We start from the raw sequence: 17,521 nt of genomic DNA, 5'->3' as shown, positions 1-17,521 counted from the left end.
GCTGGTGGACTCCCAGTAATTGTTGTGTCTCTAAAAGCTACTCTCCTCCTTTCAGCCTAGCTGCTATTTCCCCCCTGCCTGCTCCAGCGCCTTCCTTGATAGAAATCTCTGAGCTTTATTTACTCTGAGGTCTGCTGTGAGCTCACAGAGAGCGTAGGCTGCTGTTTACCTTCACTGAGGGGAGAAATGGCACTGTGTATGCTTTGCTAACAGACTGTTAAAATCAGGTGTTGGAACATTGTCACCCCCCTGCTTTTGTATACAATGCTGTACACTTTGCCCTTGTCATGCAACATTGTTTGATTGTCACAGTAAGCAGCAGCAAGGTATTATATATCATGTTACAAATGCTGTAATATCGATGATAAGCTTGATTAGATTGCAGCTTGTTATGTATGTGTATTATGTCTGTGTGACCCTGATGTAAATCTTCCCAAATCGTCTTCAGTGTCCTGTCACAACAAGAGGCTTTGCCTGAATACACAGACAGGACAGCCACCACACCACCCTTCTGATGTTGCTCCTCTGTCTGACCAGTGTTACTGAGGGACTGTTCTGTCAGAGAGGTCCCTGTCCCCTCCCCCCCTCTCTGCCTGGATACACATATGAGACTCTAATCCCTTTACACAAGGGGGAAGCAAAACTCCATATTAATTTCATCTGCCCGGGCCAATTGGACAGTGGTGGGACAGATGCTGTGTGGTCGTCCTTGATCTGTGTTCCTCTGGTATTTACAGAGGTCTAGTCAGGCCGCTGCTTCTGCTACTGCTACTGCTGCTACTGCTACTGCTACTGCTGCTACTGCTGCTACTGCTACTGCTGCTACTGCTACTGCTGCTACTGCTACTGCTACTGCTACTGCTGCTACTGCTACTGCTGCTACTGCTGCTACTGCTACTGCTACTGCTGCTACTGCTACTGCCACTGCTACTGCTACTACTACTGCTGCTACCTACCGCTGCTACTGCCACTGCTACTGCTACTGCTGCTACTGCTACTGCTGCTACCGCTGCTACTGCTACTGCTGCACTGCTACTGCTACTGCTACTGCTACCGCTACTACTACTGCTGCTACTGCTGCTGCTACCGCTGCTGCTACTGCTACTGCTACTGCTACTGCTACTGCTGCTACTGCTGCTACTGCTACTGCTACTGCTGCTACTGCTACTGCTACTGCTACTGCTACTGCTACTGCTACTGCTGCTACTGCTACTGCTACTGCTACTGCTGCTACTGCTGCTGGGCAATCCACTCAATGTGAGACCCTGGGCAGAGAGAGCTAGGTTATTACACTGTTACTGTACAGAGCTCTCTCAGGATACTATGCCTTTAGTTAGCAATAGCAAATAGGTGCTTATTGGTTAGACTTGGACCTGAGGCCTAATTATCCTATTTCAGTCTTCTAAGGAAATGGTGTGCTCGTGTTTATATTCACCTTGCTAATGAGACCAGAGTGGTTTACTACAAATCTAGCTAGATATACTCAGACATAAAACATCAATCCATGGGTGAGTCAGGGTCAGATTTTTGCTGAAACCAAAATTAAGAAAAAGTTATTAAATAGCAAAGTAAGCAAGCTATGTTGTGAAATAGGCTATGGGAAGTGCCATCTTTCTTTTCTTACGCATCGTTAATGCTGTCTTTATCAATCCACAAGCACCATTTTTCCCACTCCTATGGATGAAATAATTGTATTAAGTCATACAAAAGTTTTACTGTGCGGGAAGTTGCAAATGTATCCTATTATTACTAAATGTGTAATGTGATAGGAATCTGATTTTATTGGTCAACTTGCGGCTCAGACATTTCCTTCAGGATAAATGGAGTTAGCCTGCCCCGGAGCAGAGCGGTATACTACAAAGCAGCATCAATGAGTTAGATAAGCTTGAAATAGAGATGGTTTAATTTGGCTCCCGGATGGTGCAGTGGTCTAAGACACTGCATCTCAGTGCAAGAGGCGTCACTGCAGTACTCGGTTCAAATCCTGGCTGCATCACATCTGGCCGTGATTGGGAGTCCCATAGGGCGGCGCACAATTGGCCCAGCGTCGCTGGGGTAGGCTGTCATTGTAAATAAGAATTTGTTCTTAACTGACTTGCCTCGTTAAATAAAGGTAAAATTGACTCAACAACTAAAAACATATATCTAAGTTTAGATTTCTTAATAAACCAGAAAATCAATAGTTATTTTGGGTTTGTCAAAGTTAGCTGGCATTGTAGTATACCCCTCAGGTTAGTTCTGAAGGATTTGTTGCCATAGAAATGTATTTGGCTAAAAGGTGAGCCACTTTCGTGTCACAGGCTATCCCGAGTTTATCTCAGAGTTGACCAAAGTTAGCTTTCGAACCGGATTCGTAGTACATTATTTTGATTACATTCTCAAATAACATCAAGGCGGTGGCCCGTTCTTGTAGGTTCATGCTCTACAACATCCGCAGAGTACGACCCTGCCTCACACAGGAAGCGGCGCAGGTCCTAATCCAGGCACTTGTCATCTCCCGTCTGGATTACTGCAACTCGCTGTTGGCTGGGCTCCCTGCCTGTGCCATTAAACCCCTACAACTCATCCAGAACACCGCAGCCCGTCTGGTGTTCAACCTTCCCAAGTTCTCTCACGTCACCCCGCTCCTCCGCTCTCTCCACTGGCTTCCAGTTGAAGCTCGCATCCGCTACAAGACCATGGTGCTTGCCTACGGAGCTGTGAGGGGAACGGTACCTCAGTACCTCCAGGCTCTGATCAGGCCCTACACCCAAACAAGGGCACTGCGTTCATCCACCTCTGGCCTGCTCGCCTCCCTACCACTGAGGAAGTACAGTTCCCGCTCAGCCCAGTCAAAACTGTTCGCTGCTCTGGCCCCCCAATGGTGGAACAAACTCCCTCACGACGCCAGGACAGCGGAGTCAATCACCACCTTCCGGAGACACCTGAAACCCCACCTCTTTAAGGAATACCTAGGATAGGATAAGTAATCCTTCTCACCCCCCTAAAAGATTTAGATGCACTATTGTAAAGTGGCTGTTCCACTGGATGTCATAAGGTGAATGCACCAATTTGTAAGTCGCTCTGGATAAGAGCGTCTGCTAAATTACTTAAATGTAAATGTATAACTGAAGGTCATTGTTTTCCTCCAATCCAGAGGGACGGGTCAGTCAGAATTGGTCGAGATAAGACGGTATGGCATGACAATCAAATGGACAAATCTAATCACGCCAGCGAAGAATGAACCTAAACTGTTTGGTAAAATGGTTTAGGGTTGCATAGGGACTCCATTAAGATGTTGTTGTGGCAGGGCATGGTGCCAGACAGCAGCAGATTAAGTTTAACTCTGATTAACTCTCAAACTGAACCCATTGTTACAGTGGAAACAGTTTTGCTTTGCTCTTTGCTTCCTATGTGTCCTGTTCTATGTCCTCCTTCCTAATTTTTCTCCCAAATTTTTCTTCCAGAGGAGTATGAAGCGTTTCTTCCCACTAAACTCCAGCCCCAGTGACTTTTCAACTCTAAAGCACTGACGGCATTGTAAATGAATGCCCTGCCAGCTACTACCCAATATCATGCAATAGATCCCGTAGGTCAAGTGGGTACACTGTAAGGCTAGCATGTTTCAGATCTGTAGACACTTAGCAGTGCTGCTTAGCATGCCTCTCACAGCAGCACATGACTCCATAAGTTAATGCATGTGCCTTCTTTATTAAATGATGTGAATCTCATTTCGCCTTGAGACCATTACACTGTCAAAGTCATTGAGTCAGAAAGTGGTGTTTCGACACACTTAGTCACTGTTGCCTTGTCTGCTCCTGTGTGGCTCAGTCGGTAGAGCTTGGCCCTTGCAATGCCAGCGTTGTGGGTTTGATTCCCACAGGGAACCAGCACAAAAATGCACTCACTATAGTAAGTTGCTCTGGATAACAATGACTAAAATGTAAATACTCTGCTGTTGGTCCACAATATGACAGTTAAGATGTTAAGAGTCTTATCACTGAGACTATTGAAGACACAGAGAGTATAGCTTTTCACCTAGTAGTTTAAATGTTTCCTCACATTTATAATAGATAACTGTTAGTACTGTAATGTTTACACATTCGAAAGCCTATCACACAATGTTATGCAAATTAGTGGTTGTAAGTGAGGATGTGGGAGGCATGTTGAGAGAGTTTTTCAGAAGGCTTTTTGTGCGGCGGGTCAGTTTTGGGGTGCTCTGTCTGTTCATCCAAATAAAACACAACTTGATTATTTCATGGAAAATTAGTGTCCTAGACTGTTTATGCTAGTCAACAAACAACGTGCGAGTTTCTGTGGCCTTACAGGTTCGTTACAAATTGGTGACGGTGGGATCAGCATGTGTAACTAGCTAACAGCAACTCGCATGCTTGGCCACAGTACTGTAAGCTTAGATCTCTGGAGATTGATTGTGACTTTACATGGTGTTCATATAGTTGCAATGTGAAGCCGCTGTACTCAGCCTGGCCTCAACCCTCAAAGATTCCCATCTGATTCTGATCCTATTTCACATTTTCTTCTTTAACTGAGTCCCACAGGTGTTAACCCATGCATACAGTAGTACAGTATGGACTTTTGTAGTCAGGCAACGTTTAGTAGCTGGCATGAGATGTTACCATAATTAAAGCAAGCAGGAGAAGAAGGAAAAAGAAGCCAACAGCAGTACAGTGAGGATGGTAAGTTAATTGCTGTGAGGAAACACACAACCTTTCCCCTAATTCCACTAAAATACATGCAGTACTAAATGAAGGAGAGGGGAGAGCTGCGTGTGCATGGGGATTGCCTTAATGGGCAAAGCGTTGATGAGCGTCCTATAAATGCCAAATGCTACTCACTCTGAATGTTTCAACATGACTTAGCATTTTAAAATGTCTCCCATGCCGTAACAATGAGAGTCGTTGGCTTTGGATAGAGACGTGCATGCCACCACACAGTCTCCACAGTTCCTATGCAGGCAAGTGTCTTTAAACCTGAAGGCAACTGTTTCAAAGGCTTCTGCCTGGTAACTCAAAGCCAGGGTTGTATGACTGTAGTGCTTGCTTATAACCCATGCAGGTGAGTAGGTTCCCCTGGCTGGATATCCCTGTGCACTGTTAATCAGGCCTTCTGTCATTCTCTAACTGACTCTCTCTAGAAACTCTCTAGCTATCCATGATGCCCAATCAAAATGTGCCTTGGAGCCTTTTAACACTCACTCTGTACAAAACATCAGCCACCATTGTCTTCATGGAACATCTGTACCATATGCTTCAAGTTCCGATGTACCAGCCTTACTGGGGAAATCATTCTATTGATAGAAGTTGACATTAGGCTATGTTGTATGCATGGGCAATGGAGTGTTCTGCTGGGTAAAGCGTAAATCAAAGTCCACAGACGCTGAGACGCGATAGTCCTGCGAGCTATTGTGACATAGCTATGTGGCTCTGAGTCCATCATCCATTGTAGGATTTTTAATAAATGTATTTGCAAATTATGGTGGAAAATAAGTATTTGGTCAATAACAAAAGTTTATCTCAATACTTTGTTATTTACCCTTTGTTGGCAATGACAGAGGTCAAACATTTTCTGTAAGTCTTCACAAGGTTTTCACACACTGTTGCATGGCCTCCATGCAGATCTCCTCTAGAGCAGTGATGTTTTGGGGCTGTTGCTGGGCAACACGGACTTTCAACTCCCTCCAAAGATTTTCTATGGGGTTGAGATCTGGAGACTGGCTAGGCCACTCCAGGACCTTGAAATGCTTCTTAAGAAGCCACTCCTTCGTTGCCCGGGCGGTGTGTTTGGGATCATTGTCATGCTGAAAGACCCAGCCACGTTTCATCTTCAATGCCCTTGCTGATGGAAGGAGGTTTTCACTCAAAATCTCACGATACATGGCCCCATTCATTCTTTCCTTTACACGGATCAGTCGTCCTGGTCCCTTTGCAGAAAAACAGCCCCAAAGCATGATGTTTCCACCCCAATGCTTCACAGTAGGTATGGTGTTCTTTGGATGCAACTCAGCATTCTTTGTCCTCCAAACACGACGAGTTGAGTTTTTACCAAAAAGTTATATTTTGGTTTCATCTGACCATATGACATTCTCCCAATCTTCTTCTGGATCATCCAAATGCTCTCTAGCAAACCTCAGACGGGCCTGGACATGTACTGGCACTGCAGGATTTGAGGTCTGTGCTTTGACTAGGCCATTCCAAGACATTTAAATGTTTCCCCTTAAACCACTCAAGTGTTGCTTTAGCAGTATGCTTAGGGTCATTGTCCTGCTGGAAGGTGAACCTCTTTCCCAGTCTCATATCTCTGGAAGACTGAAACAGCTTTGCCTCAAAAATTTCCCTGTATTTAGCGCAATCCTTCATTCCTTCAATTCTGGCCAGTTTCCCAGTCCCTGCCGGTTAAAAACATCCCCACAGCATGATGCTGCCACCACCATGCTTCACTGTGGGGATGATGATCTCGGGGTGATGAGAGGTGTTGGGTTTGCGCCAGACATGGTTTTCCTTGATGGCCAAAAAGCTTAATTTTAGTCACATCTGACCAAAGTACCTTCTTCATATATTTGGGGAGTCTCCCAAATGCCTTTTGGCGAACAACAAACGTGTTTGCTTATTTTTTCTTTACGCAATGGCTTTTTTCTGGCCATTCTTCTGTAAAGCCCAGTTTTGTGGAGTGTACGGCTTAAAGTGGTCCTATGGACAGATAATCCGATCTCCGCTGTGGAGCTTTGCAGCTCCTTCAGGGTTATCTTTAGTCTCTTTGTTGCCTCTCTGATTAATGCCCTCCTTGCCTGGTCTGTGAGGTTTGGTGGGCGGCCCTCTCTTGGTAGGTTTGTTGTGGTGCCATATTCTTTCAATTTTTTAATAATGGATTTAATGGTGCTACGTGGGATGTTCAAAGTTTCTGATATTTTTTATAACCCATCCCTGATCTGTACTTCTCCACAACTTTGTCACTAACCTGTTTGGAGAGCTCCTTGGTCTTCATGGTGACGCTTGCTTGGTGGTGCCCCTTGTTTAGTGGTGTTGCAGACTCTGGGGCGTTTCAGAACAGGTGTATATGTCCTGAGATCATGTGACAGATCTTGTGACACTTAGATTGCTTATTTAACTTATTTAACTAATTATGTGACGGTATTTGGTTGCACTAGATCTTATTTAGGGGCTTCATAGCAAAGGGGGGGAATACATATGCATGCACCACTTTTCCAGGTTTATTTTATTTTATTTTTTAAACAAGTTTTTTTTTTTTTTTACTTCACCGATTGTGACTATTTTGTGTATGTCCATGACATGAAATCCAAATAAAAATCCATTTAAATTTCAGGTTGTAATGTAACAAAATAGGAAAATGCCAAGGGGGGTGAATACTTTTACAACCCACTGTAATTGCCCATTCTGGGACACATGAACAAAAGAGGAGAAATTACATTACAATCCAAGGCTAGCCTACATTACTTCTTGTATCTAATAATGCAGGCTCTGTGGAGGATAAATGGTAAAGTCTTGCTTGTTTACAGCTCCAGTCTGAGATGTGTCCTTCTCTAATCATAATCATATCTGAGCTGGAAGTGAGGCTCTTGAATAAACAACACAATGCTAATGGTTGTCCTTTGATTAGCCTTGTCATCCTCAGCCTTATCTGGGTCTCTGCTGCTCAGACAGCCCCCCCCCAAGGGAATACAGCTGGGACTGGCTCTAACAAAAAGAGCCACTTGAAACAGGCGACTGGGAGCTACTTGGCAGACAATGGGACTAATGACGTGTGTGCTCTTATGTAAAGTGTCAATCCTGGGTGAACAGGGGCTTCATGAATTTTGGAAGGATTATGAATTTTTAAGTGACATGTGAATGTGTAAATGTCAGTCCTTATGATTTGCTATCTTTGAGACCCAATCATTGGCCATGAATGCCCTTAAAATGTATTTCTGATTCAGTCCATATGTTCATAAAAAACTATTAGACCACACATAACAAAATCCCAAAGCATTTGGGTGATATACACAACCTTGATGCCAAGGTCTGAGAGTGAGAGAGAGAGAGAGCGGATGAGAAAGAGAGAGTGAAGAAGGAAAGAGAAAGGGAGGTGATTATTTAGGGAGTGTTTTCTAAAGCCGATGCCCAGCAGGCAGCTATATATTCACCCCTGAACAAGGAGCTGTCCCTGGCCTGGATCAATACCTCTGTCCTCCTCCTCACCACAGACTGAAGGGGAAGTGCACTGCTACTTAGCACATTCATTACAGGCCTGGTTAGTGGCAGGACACTGTGGGGTTTGGCTTGGTAATAAATCCCTGGCTCCACTGCCTAACCAGGTTCAGGTCTGGAAAATAAAGTTCAATACTGGCTTGTCGTCACTAGACAAATATATTGCTTTAAAATGATTTGTGTAGATTAAGCTGCTTGCTGCATTAACCAGAGCCAGATCAAATCTTCAGAATTCTAATTTTATATCAATATCAAATAATTTCTGGGTAACAAAGAAGTACCTTACAGTAATAGATTTCCATTAAAATGGGCAAACATTTCTCAAGCAATAATTCTGCTGGGACTGATCTGAGTTGTGAGGGTTAACTGAAAACAAGCTGAAATTGGCAGAGAGGTATGGAAATATCTTTGTTATTGGTCTATTAACCAATTTACCGCATGGTAATGTCACCATGGAAAGCCAAAACTCCCGCCCGCTAATTAGAAGGTCCTGTGTAGATTGTATTTTCAAACATCAACTATCAGGAAATAACGCTGATCCAATTTCTACACACTTTGTACAATATGATACAAAATACAGGAACATTTTGATTGCACTGGGCCTAGTGTGCAAATCTTACAGCGCTAAACTAAATAGACTGATCTGATGCTGGAAGACGAAACCCTCTCTGACTCTCTTTTGTACTCTTCAGATCAGAAGCTTCATCAAAGAAGGCACATTGCTCATTTTTGACTGTCCCCCGCTCTCTTGTATCTTATTTGCACCTAATAAACTCAGTGTTACGCAAATTAAAGCTCTTTAAGGCCAAGCAGAGAGGCAGTCACCAAAACAATGTGCTTCCAAACTAAGCCTTTACAGAATATATTTTGTGTGATGCAAAGCTTGATTTGTGTCACAATCAGGCTCAGACTGTGTTTAAAAAGACTGTGTGTGTGTGTGTGTGTGTGTGTGTGTGTGTGTGTGTGTGTGTGTGTGTGTGTGTGTGTGTGTGTGTGTGTGTGTGTGTGTGTGTGTGTGTGTGTGTGTGTGTGTGTGTGTGTGTGTCTGTGTCTGTGTCTGTGTCTGTGTCTGTGTCTGTGTCTGTGTCTGTGCCTGTGTCTGTGCCTGTCTCTGTGTGTCTGTGTGTCTGTGTGTGTGTGCCTGCGTGTGTGTGCGTGCGTTCGTTCGTGTGACCTTCTCTTAAAATCCGGTAGGTCACCCGTGATACAAGTCAGTATTCACCATGTCTGAGGGCGTCGGGAGATGATGTGGAAACCGGCCACTAGGTGCAGCATTGAGCACTGTTACCTTCACATTGTTTTCAGTTTGGCTAGTGCGTTGTGGACGTGGATGGTGAATAGGTGTAAGCATCTGCCTCTGATTTCAAAGGTTTCATGTTTGAATCCAACAATAGAAGTTGTTTTTAATATTTTGATTTAAGACTATCCCAAACCTTAACCCTTACCTTAACCATTAGCCGTTAATGTCTAAACTTAATCTTAAACACTTTGAAATTTGACTTTTGAGAAACATGGATGAACGTCTAATTCTGACTTGAGACTGTGAGAGCTTGTATTTTAAAACCTATTTCTTTTCATTTTTTGCCTAAAATGACGAACCCAAATCTAACTGCCTGTTGCTCAGGACCTGAAGCAAGGTTATGCACATTCTTGATACCATTTGAAAGGAAACACTTTGAAGTTTGTGGAATGAGAAATTAATGTAGGAGACTATAACACATTAGACCTGGTAAAAGATAATACAAAGAAAAAAAAATGGGGGGGAGGTTTGTAGCATTATATTTGAAATGCAAGAGAAAGGCCATAATGTATTATTCCAGCCCAGGCACAATTTAGATTTTGTCCACTAGGTGGCAGCAGTGTATGTGCAAAGTTTTAGACTGATCCAATGAACCATTGCATATATGTTCAAAATTATTCAGGACTGCCCACATGTGCCGAATTGATTTATTAATAAATTTTCAAGTTCATAATTGTGCACTCTCCTCAAACAATAGCGTGGAATTATTTCACTGTAATAGCTACTGTAAATTGGACAGTGCAGTTACTTTAACAAGAATTTAAGCTTTCTGCCCATATCAGATATATCATGTCCTGGGAAATGTTCATGTTACTTACAACCTCATGCTAATCACGTTAGCCTACGTTATCTTAACCGTCCCGTGGGGGTTTATAGTCTCCTTCGTGTGCTGTCTATCTATGATTAGAAACAGTGACAGTGTTTTCAGCCTACTGTAGGACAAAGTAACTTGAAGTGCAGTGGTCAGAGTTAGAACATTTTGAACAATGTAAATCAATTGAAATCTTGTGTACCTTTGCCTCATAATCATTAGACCACTAAAATTGCAGTTTTGGAATTATTAATTCCTTACGGACCTGGATTATTTCCTCATCTTTTTTCATCAAATAGTAAATAATACTAATAAATATGCTCATCGGTGAAAGGTGATAGGTTTCCTACCATCTCATCTCTGCAATGTGATTCTGTTAGATATGGTGGGGGGGAGACTATTAAAGGATCATTTAAATGTTTTGTCTGTTAAATAATTATTGATGACAGAGATATGAGTCAATGTCAAACATCAAACAGTACTATATGCAGGAATGTGAATTAAAAGAGATCTCTGTCTCTTTGATTTCATATGCCTCTGTAGATGATATGTGTGCAAAAACAACACAAATGTCCCCTGCTTTTTTGCTGTCACATGTTTCTTCTTAGAATTGTTCTGCACCAAATCAGCAACATCAAATGACACATACTCCTCTACCTGGTAGGTGTTAGTAAAGGGTGTTTGTACTTTCTAGGTTATGCAGCTTTGCTGTTTTACCTTTTAATCTGCATCCAGCAAGCCCTGCACAACCTGAAGAATTTCCATTTACTTGAATGGCACCAAAACACCTTGATCACTGGCGTCCTCTGTGTGGGTGCACACTGCATCACACATGTCCAATCTAATTTCTATAGTACTTTATATTGATTGTTGTGCCCTTGGCTTATACCAAACACTTCACACACTAGTAGTTCACAGACCTGCTGGATTTCAGTCTCCAAACAACCATAAATCAACCCTTACACAATGCATCAAACACCATGCAATTTACTTGAACCAAGAAAATATGGCATTCTGAAATTCACTGACTGCACGGTATGTAGGAACGTCCGGAGCATCTTTCAAGTAGTAGCATCATTTCTATCAATGGGGAGTCCTACAGTATCAAAGATCCATAGGAGGGAGACATGAGAGCAGAAGTATTCTCTGCTCCCAGTGTGGAATATGATAAACAGTGTCTGACACTGGGGGGTTCACTAACACAGGTTAATGTCAGCCAGCTGTGGCTTGAAGGCTGCTGATTAGGCTTGGAACTTTCTCTGTGCTCTGCTCATTGTTGAAAACCCCACCACTGAATAGGACTATACACATTCAATAGTGATACTCCCCAATACCCCTTCTTTTCCTCCTCACAAATATGCATATCACATAAAGTACACTAACAGATGATTGTCATCTACATGTTTACACACACACACACACACACACACACACACACACACACACACACACACACACACACACACACACACACACACACACACACACACACACACACACACACACACACACACACACACACACACACAGAGGCAAACAGCTTGCTGCTTAAACAGACCCAGCAGTCTTGTCACTCAGGGCATGGGCGAAATTGTCACATGGGATGGATGGACAGGTCTATTCGTCCCCCACAATCATTTCTTTAAAATAATTTTGATTTATTTTTTATATATAAATATTTTGGGGGGGTTGGGATTACCCTGGAGGTCAGTGGCCCCCCAGATGGCATATGAACACGTCATAAGTATGTGTAGAATTGCAGGAAATGAGCTTTAAAACGTATAATGTTTCTCTCAGCTTCATGACAAAATGTGTAGAATAGCATTATATACTCAACAGAAATATAAACCCAACATGTTAAGTCTTGGTCCCATGTTTCATGAGCTGAAATAAAAGAGGCTAGAAATGTTCCATATGCACAAAAAAATCTTATTTCTCTCAAATTGTGTTCACATATTTGTTTACATCCCTGTTAGTGAGCATTTCTCCTTTGACAAGCTAATCCATCCACCTGACAGGTATGGCATATCAAGACGCTGATTAAACAGTATGATCATTACACAGGTGTAATACCAGAAGTCCTTCAAAATACCACTCAAAATATCCCTCAATACTGTATACCCCTCAAAATATGCAGGAATATCCTCCTCAAAATACCCTTTAAAATACCCCTCCATATACCCCTCAAAATACACCATATACCCCTCAAAATATCCCTCCACATACCTCTCAAAATACCCCTCCATATAACCCTCAAAATATCCCTCCATATACCCCTCAAAATAGCCTTCAAAATACATCTCCATATAACCCTCAAAATACTCGTCAAGAGAGGCATAATAAGTCAAACTGTGTAGAATTGCAGGAAATGTTTTTAAAATGTAAAAAAATAAATGGAGGAGGACCCACACCAACATTTTGCCCTTGACTCAGTGTAGATCTCTTTTACCATGGCAGGCAGGCCACAGCTCCCATGACGCTAAGCCTGTGCTTCCCCATTGTGTGTGTGTGAACTGGTGACAGGCATTTACAGCCTGGGCCCAGGGGATCCTCCCTCTACTTGATAATTAACTCTGGGCCTGTGGTCCAGGTTCCATAGACAAGTCAGGCTGACCCTGGGAACAAGGAATGCATGGATTCCTTTACGCTGCAGCACTTCTCACCATCTCTATAGAGTGCTGTGTGTGTGGGTACGGGTGTCTATGTATGTGTGTATTTGAGTATGTATGTGCGTGCATGTGTTAGTGTGCGTGTGGGCTCCTGTGCGTCCGTTTGTGTGTGTGTGTGTGTGTGGCTTAGGCAGATAAATTACAAAAGCCTATATTGCTGTAAAGCTTGCTGTATTTGTCACCGCGCTACTCTGCTTCAGCTGACACAGACTGAGATAAGTGGGAGCTCTCATACAGCAGATGGGGTGCACAAGGTTAGATAAAGGAAACAAACCCCAAACTAATGTTGTGGTAATGAAATGTGAGCGCTACATGCTCAACTCCGAGGTAGGATTTATTTCCAACTATGCTGTAGAGGGAGATGCTGAATGACCATGCAGTGGGTTCAATGACACAGTTATTACTCATCTAAGAAGCAACTTGCATGGTAAGCAGTAGTCTCAAATAAATATATTTGATTTAAAAAATATATTTTTTAATGTAATGTTTACAGAGCTTTAAGGAAGAATCGATTACTCTGAGCTACTAGGAAAACATGGCACCCACCTGATTCCAAAAATCATTCCTAGGCTACCACTAGTTTTCTTGTGACCACATACAGTTCATCATCAATTTCCTCAGCATGCTTTAGGCTTCCAGCTGCATGTAACCTGAGTCATTGTACCGGAGATAATTTTTTTGCCAGGCAGCACTGGGATGTCAGAAGCACCAGCAAGAGAGAACCAACGAACATACTGAGAGACGTGTCTAGACTGACTAACCTTGCCAGCACTGCCTGTTGCTGTGGAAACCACTATCCGTGTTGACAGACAGGCCACATGGGACTTTAATTCCATGGCAGGACAATACGGCCCACATTCATCAGAGCTTTAGGACCCCTTGTCTCCTGTCTCAGAGAGGTGATGTCACAACAGCCATTCAGCAGTGAGAGAGAGAGGAGCAATCCAACCTGGTCTCAGGGCATTTTGTATTATTCTGTACATAAATCCGACACACACCATTTAGTATGATATGTTAAGTTTCATATGGTATGTATTAATTTGTGGATGTCCATCATCCATTTCGTATGATATGTTACAAATTACAATTTGTATGATATGTTACGAATTTGCAGAACGTACAATATGTTACCAATTTGCCCAACGTATGATATGTTTCAAATTCTAGCTAGTTAGCTAATGTTAGCTAGACTATGGGTTAGGTAAAGTAAAGTAAGGTTTAGGGTTAAGGGAAGGGTTTGCTAAAAGGGTTAGGGTTAGCAAAAATGTTAAGGTGAGTGTTAGGGGAAGGGTTAGCTAACATGCTAAGTAGTTGCAAAGTAGCTAAAAAGTAGTAAGCAGTTGAAAAGTTGCTAATTAGCTAAAATTGTCTGTGATGAGATTGAAACTCGCTACCTTTGGATTGCTAGATGTTCTACCGTAATTTCCGGACTATAAGCCGCTACTTTTTTCCCACGCTTTGAACCTCGCGGTTTATACAATGACGCGGCTAATTTATGGATTTTTCCCGCTTTCACAAGATTCATGCCGCCAAAAAACTGAGCACCGTCACATAATGTGACGTAAATCGAGCACGCTCAAACTTCCCATCATTCTGATTACGGTAATCATTTTGTCACCCTCATCATGCCAAAGACACGGAGAAATGCATATGATGCAGCTTTCAAGTTGAAGTCGATCGATCTGGCTGTTGGAAAAGGAAATAGAGCTGCTGACAGCGTGGAGCATTGTCAAAAAATCCACTATCATCAACAGGTTTGGAAAGGCTGGACTGCTGCGTGTTGAAGAGGGCAGCGATCCAACATCGTATGAAGCAATTCTGAGGCTTTTCAACTCCGACACTGAAGGAGATGACTTCAGTGGTTTCAGTGCACAGGAGGAGGAAGATAGTGACCAATGACTTTCTTGGTAGGCTACTGTTTTCTGCTATTTTTTTATTTTTGTTACAAGCCGTGTTTCGTTAAAGCCTATTTATTTTTGTTACAGGCCGTGTTTAGTTTAAAAGCCTATTTATTTTTGTTACAAGCCGTGTTTCGTTTAAAGGCTGTGTAAAGTTAATTTGTTTCAATGTACCGGTAGGCACCTGCGGCTTATAGACATGTGCGGCTTATTTATGTACAAAATACATATTTTAAAAAACTTCAGTGGGTGCGGTTTATATTCAGGTGCGCTTAATAGTCCAGAAATTACAGTAGTTAGACACCTACACATCCACCTCGACCAACCACCCTACTTTCATTTTTGCCTTAAGTAACCATCTGTCCTATGTAACCATACCGAACGTAACATGTCATACTAATTTCAGTGTCCTGGATTTAAATGTACTATGTTACGTCTAGTCACTGAAACCAGGCTGAGACATCAGCTCTGCTTCACAATAATTCCTGATTCCCTGAGCACTCTACCATCACCTTTGTCTATGGTCAGGTTATGACAGCCAGGAGAGTTAACTGAGGCCAGGAATACAGAATACCACATCTGAGATTCCTCTATCATTGGATCCTCTCCAGTCCCTCCCATGAAAATATTTAAATGGGGGGGAGACAACCCGTGTCGGACTTCTGTAGATGTTTCCTTTATTCCCCATGTTAACCTCTGTGAACCTTAATCTGTTTCTACCTGCAGTTCACCTTCCACTTGTACAGGGTGGTTGCGGTAGCAAGGTCTGCATTCCTTTGCACCAAACCCAGAACATATGGGCAGACAGAGTGGAAGACAGGGTTACACTCTCAGCAGTGAAATGCACACACAGTTTATATTTGTATTGCTAAATAAGCTTGATAAAATCATAAAAATAAGTTCATCGCCTTTGAATTTCAGTCAGAAATTCATTTGGTGCTTTAATAACTTCTTATGGCTGGGGGTAGTATTGAGTAGCTTGGATGAATAAGGTGCCCAGAGTAAACTGCCTGCTACTCAGGCCCAGTTGCTAATATATGCATATTATTAGTAGATGTGGATAGAAAACACTCTGAAGTTTCTAACAACTGTTTGAATGATGTCTGTGAGTATAACAGAACTCATATGGCAGGCAAAAACCTGAGAAAAAATCCAACCAGGAAGTGGGAAATCTGAGGTTTGTAGTTTTTCAAGTCATTGCCAAATATACAGTGTCTATGGGGTCATATTGCACTTCCTAAGGCTTCCACTAGATGTCAACAGTCTTTAGAACCTTGTTTGATGCTTCTACTGTGAAGGAGGGGGGAATGGGAGCTGAATGAGTCAGAGGTCTGCCAGTGTGGCATGAGCTGATCGCACGCTCACGTGAGAGTTAGCTTGCGTTCCATTGCATTTCTACAGACAAAGGAAATCTCTGGTTGGAACATTATTGAAGATTTATGATAAAAACATCCTAAAGATTGATTCTTTACTTCGTTTGAGATGTTTCTACGATCAGTAATATGACTTTTCTTCTGAACTTTCGCCTGGACTTGCCTGTGCGTCATGATTTTGGATTGTGTACTAAACGCACGAACATAAATTATGGACTTTATCGAACAAATCAAACATTTATTGTGGAACTGGGATTCCTGGGAGTGCATTCTGATGAAGATCATCAAAGTAAGTGAATGCAAAGGTAAGTGAATATTTATAATGCTATTTCTGACTTTGTTGACTCCACAACATGGTGGATATCTGTATGGCTTGTTTTGTTGTCTAAGCGCAGTACTCAGATTATTGCATGGTGTGCTTTTTCGGTAAAGCTTTTTTGAAATTTGACACAGCAGTTGCATTAAGGAGAAGTTTATCTAAAGTTCCATGCATAACAGTTGTATCTTTTATCAATGTTTATTATGAGTATTTCTGTAAATTGATGTGGCTCTCTACAAAATCACCGGATGTTTTGGAAGCAAAACATTACTGAATGTAACGCGCCAATGTAAACTGAGATTTTTGGATATAAATATGAACTATATTGAACAAAACATACATGTATTGTGTAACATGATGTCCTATGAGTGTCATCTGATGAAGATCATCAAAGGTTAGTGATGAATTTTATCTCTATTTCTGCTTTTTGTGGATCCTCTCTTTGGCTGGAAAAATGGCTGTGTTTTTCTGTGACTAGGTGCAGACCTAACATAATCGTTCGGTGTGCTTTCGTCATAAAGCGTTTTTGAAATCGGGCACTGTGGTGGGATTAACAACAACTTTATCTTTAAAATGGTGTAAAATACTTCCATGTTTGAGGAATTTTAATTACGAGATTTATGTTGTTTTTTAATTTGGCGCCCTGCACTTTCACTGGCTATTGTCATATCGATCCCGTTAGCAGGATCAAAGCCATAAGAAAATAGGCAGTGACCGTTAAAATACTTACAAGTACAGATGGTAAATTAGAATTTCCCACTTGATGTAGTCTGCATATAAATATAGTCATATAATTTTTATGAGCAGAGCATATACCGGTATGTACTTAGAAATTCTCTGTCCTAAGCTCAGTTGGGACGCACTGATGTTTTCTAATCCCTGGCCTACCCTTGACTCCTGCTTGCTGTTGGTTTGTTCTGTAGCTCCACCTGCTGGTTAGTTGGATAAAC

General features: G+C 42.2%; 1 protein-coding gene across 3 annotated transcripts in view; it reads left to right on the top strand.

The window, feature by feature from the left end:
• The window catches only part of LOC118360906 (disks large-associated protein 4-like), a 117,868-nt gene that overhangs the window by 64,843 nt on the left and 35,504 nt on the right, over positions 1 to 17,521 (top strand). The gene's annotated exons all lie outside the window — the stretch shown is intronic.

The sequence above is a fragment of the Oncorhynchus keta genome, chromosome 28, assembly GCF_023373465.1.
Source record: "Oncorhynchus keta strain PuntledgeMale-10-30-2019 chromosome 28, Oket_V2, whole genome shotgun sequence".
NCBI lineage: Eukaryota > Metazoa > Chordata > Actinopteri > Salmoniformes > Salmonidae > Oncorhynchus > Oncorhynchus keta.
Note: the sequence above shows the minus strand (reverse complement) of the source record. Positions and strands in the feature narration are given on the sequence as shown.